Source organism: Humulus lupulus, chromosome 5 (assembly GCF_963169125.1).
Source record: "Humulus lupulus chromosome 5, drHumLupu1.1, whole genome shotgun sequence".
Classification (NCBI taxonomy): Eukaryota; Viridiplantae; Streptophyta; class Magnoliopsida; order Rosales; family Cannabaceae; genus Humulus; species Humulus lupulus.
Genome location: NC_084797.1, coordinates 54,306,121 through 54,314,813, shown reverse-complemented (window position 1 = coordinate 54,314,813; position 8,693 = coordinate 54,306,121).

Sequence of the window (8,693 nt, the reverse complement as noted above, 5' to 3'; positions counted from 1 at the left end):
AGAGTGGCTTGTGGTTATACTTAACCTTTGAAATTTTGTAAACTGTTCTTTAACCCTATTTTTGGGATCTCGTGTATCAAACGTGTATTTAAATGAAATTTATCTTTTATGACCAAAATCGTTTAACCCTAGTTCGATTATGGTTTTAGTGTCACATTTTTAACTAAATGACTTGATTAGCAAGTCTTGCACCTTTATACACACAGAGTGTAACGGTCTTGGTTATCCAGTGCGTTACAAGTCTACTTCTAGAATGGTGTTTACTTTGGGGGTGGAGCTGTGATATGGAAAAGCATAAAGTAGTCTGCGATCTTAGGTTCCACCATGGAGGCTGAATACATAGTTGCGTCAGAAGCAGCTAAGGAAATAGTCTGGCTAAAGAAGTTCTATTCGGATCTTGGTGTTATTCCAGAAATGGATAAACTGCTTGTGTTGTTTTGTGACAATACAGGAGCGATAGACAACTCGAAAGAACCTCAGAGTCACAAGATGAGTAAGCATATAGAAAGGAAGTATCACATTATTCGAGAATATGTGGCCAGGGGAGATGAGAAGGTTATGAAGATTGCATCTGAAGACAATCTTGTGGATCTGGTTACAAAGACATTACCAGAGGCTACATTTGATAAGCATATCAAGGAAATAGGATTAGTAGAATTAAGGCATTAGGTTCAATTAGTGCAAGTGGGAGTTTGTTAGGGTTTTATGCCCTAATTAAAACCCAATTTCTTTGTAATCTCATTTATTATCAATAAAAGAATATAACTCATTTTTTGACTTGGTCAATCACTTTGCTCACATGTTTTATTTTCATTATTATTTGTTTAATATAAACTTATATTAAATCCTGAGCATATAGCTAATCGTATTTATAGTGACGTAATTACAGTGGAATATAAATATGATTATATGTTCAAAATAAGCTAGTCCTAAGATTAGTCAGTGCACATGATTTACATTGACTTGCCAATCTACGATATGTTCTACTTACACATCACAGTGTTATGTTCTTTCCAGAACATTAGCAAAGTAGATAAGATCAAGTGTATTTGTTACATCGGACTGGACCGATATTGACAATAAATAGGATAAGTAAACATACTATTATTATCTATTCTATTCATATCATATAGTTGACCATAGGTCGATTCAATCTCAATTCTGAGTGGTTAGTATTCTAACTGATTGTATTATTTGAGTTCTTTGACTTGTTCGTTACCAGCTTACCCTACGGACTAGCCTATACTTACATCTTGAGAACTCAGTACTATAATTGAGTGGGAGTGTTAACCATAGATATGAATATCGATAGCTTTTGATGAAGAAGTGAAACGATGGTTTCCTCTTAGTTTGGTTCAAGGTGCTAAATGATAGAGATTTCATTTCATAAATTAATATTAGTTTACTGAAATATCATTTACAAGAAACTAATTGTTTTAAGGATAAAATACAATGAGGGGTAAAACGGTATTTTAGTCTCATCTCATTGTAGACCGTCTATAGAGGATTGAGTGACAATTATGGTTGTAACAATGGATAATTAATAATGTATCTATATTGCTTATAGAGTGTTCTATGAATTCAAGAGTGCAATTTCGAGTCTTTAGTGGAGTCACGAGGAATTAATAAGTTAGTCAATTTATTTGTTAGATTTATGATAACTTATTGGAGCTTGATTTCATAGGCTCATGGTCCCCGCTATACCTTGGATAAAATCATCTAGATAGTCCCAATTAATTGATTTAATTATCAATTAGAATTATCAAAGTTGACCAGGTCAATTTTGGATAGTTTCACAGAGTTATGTAATTTAGAGAAGAAAAGATAAATTAGGGCATATTTATTAATTAAGATAAATTGGTATCTAAATTAATAAATAAGTTTAAATCAAGGATCAAATTATAAATAATTAATTTTATAAAGGATTTAAATAATTATTTAATGAATTAAATCAATAAAAAATAATACATGCTTTGATTTTAAGTCCAACGGGCTTATAATTAAATGGGAAATTTTACGTGCCTAAAGCCTATGATAATTTCGACCTAGGGCTGATATTATCTATTATTTTATTGATTTTGTAATTAAATTAAATGGCATAATTGAGTCTATAAAAGGATTGCTAAGTGAGAGATGAAATCAGATTTTTGAAACACAAGTTTCTAATAGGTTTTAGATTCTCTTGAAACAGAAGTCTTTTTCTAAGCCTTATTGTTCTTTTCTCTTCTTCTTTCTATATCTATCTCATGTGTTGAAAATTGCCCACTCTAGTCTATGTGATTATAAGGATAATTTGGAAGGCTGTGAAGAAAATTGAAGATCGGTTCAGTTTCTTGGTAATACTCTGCGACAAAAAGGATACAAGGGTTAGAGAAACTGAAGGAATGACTTTATTATTCCGCTGCGTATAATGTAAGTATTCTTATCATTATTTCTCTATGAATTCAATTTTAGAAATATGTTCTAGGTTGTCTAATATTAACTTGTTTAATATTAGATCTACATTAAAATAAATAAAGATCATGTATAAGTTTTCCTAACATGAGGTATAATACACAATTCATTATTCTCAATATCAAAACTGCCTATATTGTAGTTGCATGTTGTTTGAGAGTCAAGGCTACCCATATAGCCATTTATGGACTACCATGAAAAGATTAAGCATAAGGAGAATCTCTGATTCCCTTCTCATGAAGCAATGGAGCAAAGATGTCAAGCTAAATGTACACCTTCAATTTTCCATGCAACATCACAACAAGAAAACCTTTTCGAGATGGCCAAGTATGGATCCATTAATTTACAAATAGACACAATGAATTTTTATGCTTCCAAATTACTAAATTCATACTACCATGCCAAGGAAGAAATTTCACACCTCACAGCAAAGTTCAAAGAGGATTTCGAGTTGAAATCCAATCCCTAAGGCGAGACACCATAACTAGGCAAATATAATGACAACCCCAACATTCGTAGAGACCTTGAAGTGGTCGGAACCAAGGGCATAGGTAATCCAACTCCACAGGAGTGAGAGGGAGTCCCACGAAGGCAAAAACATTGTCGCATATGTCGATCCACCAGCCATGACTACCATAGGTGCCCAGACACAGATCAATACGATGCAACTCAGGACCCAGAAGCTAGAAATCCTCATGTTCACCTCGGAGTCGACTCACACTGTGATTTCACAGACGCGTACGTCCCTGATCCACCAGAGTCAACACAAGAATCATACCAGAATGACTTCTTTTATTACTAGTTCTTCTCTATACTACTAGTGCTTCTTATGCTATAACTCCAAGGACTGCTTCAATTAGTATTTTCTATATTTCCTTATCTTTAAGTACATTAGTTAAGAATATTGGTAACTTTGTAGCATATTATAACTTTAGGTCCAAGTTTTATTTATCTTTATTTTTTATAAATAAAAAATTGCTATGAATTTAATCTTAAAAATGATTCTCAAACATCCTAATAACATCATGCTTCTTATAAGAAAAAATCAATAAAAACCAAAAATCAATTATTATTTACAATTTGTTATTGTAAATTTCAAGTTATATACAATCATTTCGCCTTAAATTATTTCTACTCCAATAACATATATTCAACAATAATTCATATAAAAAATGTCATCTGTATGCGTTTTATTTATTTTGTGAATGTTCTCAAAACCCACTCAATCTGCTTCAACATTCATCATGATGTACTCATTTGTATTACTCAACGTTCATAATACGTCTTATTATGTATTTTTAATATAATACAAATCTCCAGCCATAAATGTATGTGCGTTAAGACAATAATACCCTCCCCACTAACACTAGGACCAACCACCTGTTGTACTTTGCATCTGATAATATTGTCACAGTTTGTACTTTAAAACTTTAATTTTTTAACAAAATATAAAACAAAAAACCCAACCGGTCAACAAAACCTTCACCAGCCGGTTTCAACCCAATTAAAAAATCAATAAAGTATGCGGGACCCACTCATTTCGTACAACCGTTTTTGGCAATAACGGCACAAAATCGATTGCCATGATTTTTATATATATGAAATTTATATTTTTCTTTAAAAAATAACATTTAATTTTTTAAACAATCGCTTTTGCTGAGTACGTTTCCACTAGGGAAATATCACATATTATGCATTCTAATGTACCATAATTTTTAGATATGCCAACATAATTAACTATCCCAAAACTATGTCAATATGTAAATTTAGACACAATTGCCCCTGTCATTAACAACCTCCCTCTCTCTCTAAACTATCTCTCAACCATTCTCTACCATGACGGCACCACCACCATAACCTCCCAACGGCGGCAGAGCACCACCTCCCCACGCTGTCGCCGATATTACCACCGTCTTCTCCATCACCATTGAAGCACCCCATCGAATATCTCTCTTCATTTTTTTATGTTTTAATGATTCAAAATGCAATTATCAAAATTGTATGTTATGCATAACAATTTTAAGACTTTACATGACATTTGAGTAAAAAGATATGAACCTCTAAAGTTTTTCGACAAATTTACTACAAGAGCATTAAAATTGCATTGATTTTGCATAAAAAAAACATCGTTTTGGCCAAAAATCAAGTTTTCATGATTGCATCGCAAAAGCATCGAAACATCATCACTTTTGCATCGAAACACCATCAATTTTGCATAAAAAAAGCATCGTTTTGGCCAAAAAATAAGTTTTCATGATTGCATCGCAAAAGCATCGAAACACCATCGATTTTTCATAAAAAAAAACATTGTTTTTGCCAAAAATCAAATTTTCATGATTGCATCGCAAAACCATCGAAACACCAACGATTTTGCATCGAAAAAGCATCGTTTTGGCCAAAAATCAAGTTTCATAATTGCATCGCAAGAGCATCGAAACACCATTGATTTTACATAAAAAAAAAATCAAGTTTTCATGATTGCATCGCAAGAGCATCGAAACCACATCAATTCTACTGCGATGCAATCGTGAAAACTTGATTTTTGGCCAGAACGATGCTTTTTCGATGCAAAATCGATGGTGTTTCGATGCTTTTGCGATGCAATCATGAAAACTTGATTTTTGGCCAAAACGATGCTTTTTTGATGCAAAATCGATGCCTTTTCGATATAAAATTGATGATGTTTCGATGCTTTTTCGATGCAATCATGTAAATGATAACTCTACAAAATAGAGTTATTTTACAACTTTTTATATGCTAATTGTTGCTTAATTCTTGAGTTTTTAATTGATTTATTAAGTTTTAAAATAATTTTGAATTTATTAGATTTATTTTAATTTTACAGATTTTTGTGTATTTTTATAGTTATATTATTGTAAAATATTGTAGTATAGTTATTTGAATTATTGTTGTTTAGTTTAAGGTCAAAAATCTAGTTGTATTGAACTTGTTATCCCCAACATTTTATTCAATGATGTGGCAATCAAAAGTGACAAGTGGCAATGCATGATAGTGAATGTTACATTAATAGTCAATAAATGGGTTGACCAAGAAGTGTAAAGGTTTGAAATTAATCTTCGGAGTAGTGATATTAATGGTCAAGAAATTGATTTATCTGGTTAGGAAGTAATTTGACCGACTAGGTAAGATTTTTGTCCGACTAGTAAGGTTCTTGACCGACTAGTAAAGAATTACGTTCGACTAGCCACTTCAAAAAATAGTGTTATCCGACCAGTAATGTGTCTTGGGCGACCAGTAATGTGTCTTGGGCGACCAGTAATGTGTTTTGGCCGACCAGTAATGTGTTTTGGCTGACCAGTCACTTCAGTAATGTGATATAGCCGACCAGTCATCTCATAGATGGGTTTCATCTGACCAGTCATCTTAGAAATGGGTTTCATCCGACCAATCAACTTAGAAATGGGTTTCATCCAACCAATTATGTCAAATCGAAGGAGTAGCCGACCAAATGTGTCAGAATCTCAGGAGTTAACTGCCCAGTGACTTCTTTTTAGAATCTCAGTAACAACTTTAACCCGAATCACTCGTAACTATCGCACGAATATCTCAGATATCCCGAAGTAATAGCTATATTGTTGTAATTTGGATTTATTTATTATTTTATTAATTAAATTTGGTTGAAACAACCAAGGACCCCGTCAAAACAGGATATTTTTCATGTACGATCCATGAGCCTATAAATAAAGACCTCATGGCATCATTTGAAGGATCTGATCTTTTGGAGACTTTTAGTCTTTCTAATTTTGAGATTTTGGGACTGTTACTTGGGGCATTTTTTTAGAGAGCTTAGAGAGAGAAAGCTTATATTCTCTAGAGAGAGACTCTGTATTTTTCTACTTACACTTGAGAAGCTCAGTTGGCTCAGGTCCATCTGATCTTAAGTGTAGGCCACATATATCACAACTCCAAGTGGATTAGGCTATTACCAACAAATTGGGGCTGAACCACTATAAAATTATTGGTGTCATTATTTTCTATTCAAGGCTTACTGTACTTTTGACGTCTACTCGTCGTTGGCCAAAATCGTGGCCAACAGAACTTAAATGCTAAATAAAATTAAGTTATAATTAATATTTTTAAAGAATTAATATGATTTATTTTATACTTAAAAATATTTGATTATGACTTAATTTATGTTTATTTTGTAGGAAATTGTTGTATTGTTGGTGCTTGAAAAGCCAAGAAAAATAAAGAAAAGAATATGGCAAAACTGAAAAGAAAGAGCTAGAAGTACCATTTCCATAGGCCCACAGAAGCCTCTCTCCTAGCCAGCCCACACAGGCCTACCTCTTCTACCCAGGCCCAAGCCGAACCCAGCCACCTGGGCCCACGCCTCCCTGCACTTCCTCGGCCCACCACGCCAGGCCCAGCTTCCTCTCCAGCCATCCCAGGCCCACCTGGCCTCCTGCTCAGCTCCCCAGCCATCACCTAGCCTGTCTGGGCCTTCCCAAGCTTCTGCCAGGCCCGAAGCCTTCTCCTCTCCAATCGGCCCAGCCTTCAGCTGCTCCCCACGGGCTCACCCAGCTGACCTTCGAAGCTTCCCACGCCCAACTGCCTCAACCAGCTTCTTCTGCCACCTTGGGCCTGCGCCTAACTGCCCAGCCCGAGCCCTAGGCCTGCCACTAAGCCTCCATGCCATTTATTTCTTGAGCCCAACATTCTTTTGTCCCCTTGTCCCCTCATGTCCAAAAATACAAACTTTTTACCCAAACTTTTCCACAAATTTTACCCCAAAATCATCATTACACCATAAAATTTACCCATATTTGCCATATTATTATTAATTTAATCAATTTAAATTAAATTGATTATTTTAATACTCTCATTTTGGCTATAAATAGGGAAATTTCAAGACCATTTGGGGGGTGCTTAGGAGAGGTTGACACTACAAAATTTCTACATTTGGAAGACCACTCCATTTTCTTCATCTTTTTCTTCTTTTTAGTCATTTTTTCTATGAGTTTTTAGAGGAAAAATTTGGGGGTTTCTCCTCCAAATTTTCCTATTTATGTTTGTAATTTTTTGTTTGTATTTTCTATGCTAGTTATGAGTTTCTAATCTTTTTAATATTATTAAGGTGATGATGAAACAATTTGTAACTAGATAGTATTTATGTTGTGTGTTGATTTCCCATTTTGTGCAACAAAGTTTATGAATTTTCTTCTTCAAATATTTTCTTTCATCTTAAATATCTTGTATTTTTTATTGTTAGAACATATTTACACTTTGTTCTTCATTAGTGCAAAATCATAATATTCTTTGATTAATGTGTTCCATTAAATTTTGCACATCAAATGTTTAGAACAAAAATATTATGTTTTGCCTTATAAATAATATTCATTGATTTATTTGTTATTTCATTAGATTGATTTACATTAAATACTTTGAAATTATAATTTTAAAAGTGAAGATAAATCCTACAATTCTATAATAATTTGTGCTTAAAAAGAATATCTAAATTGAATAGGTGATAGTTTGATTAATTTCTACTATTAAAACTTGGGAATCAATGTACTTATATATATTATTAAAATTATATTTTGTGGATTCTATTATCTTAATAATCTTTCTCTTACAACTTGTTTACAATTCCTATCTTATTTATTTTTATTGCTTTAATATCTTTATTATTATCTTTTATTTTATTTTCTTGATACAAAAATCTCATCAATCTTTAGAGCTAGGTTAGAATTTATTAATTTTGGTTTAAAATAGTTTTATTTTTTTATTTTAGACAACTCCTTTGAGTTCGATCTCGTGCTTACACGAACACTATAGTTCATATATGATTTGTGCACTTGCGAGTTATAAATTTTTAAAACATACCCATTTTGGGTCCATTAGTAAACTTGATTTTTGGCCAAAACGATGCAATTTCGATGCTCTGCACTGAAATTTGACAAAATTTTTGGAGGTTCATATCTTTTTACTCAAATGTCCGTTTCAATTTTTTTTTTTTTAATTTTAGTATTTTTTCGAGATCTACAAGAATAGATCATGTAAAATCATAAAATTTGTATGTAGAACATACAATTTTGATAATTGCATTTTGAATCATTAAAACATAAAAAAATAAAGAGAAAGATTTGATGGGGTGCTTCAATAGTGATGGAAGGTGGTGGCACCAATGAAGCGGATGGTGGTAATGTTGGAGACAATGTGGGGAGGTGGTGCTCTGCCGCTGTGGGGAGGTTGTGGTGGTGGTGCCGTTATGGTAG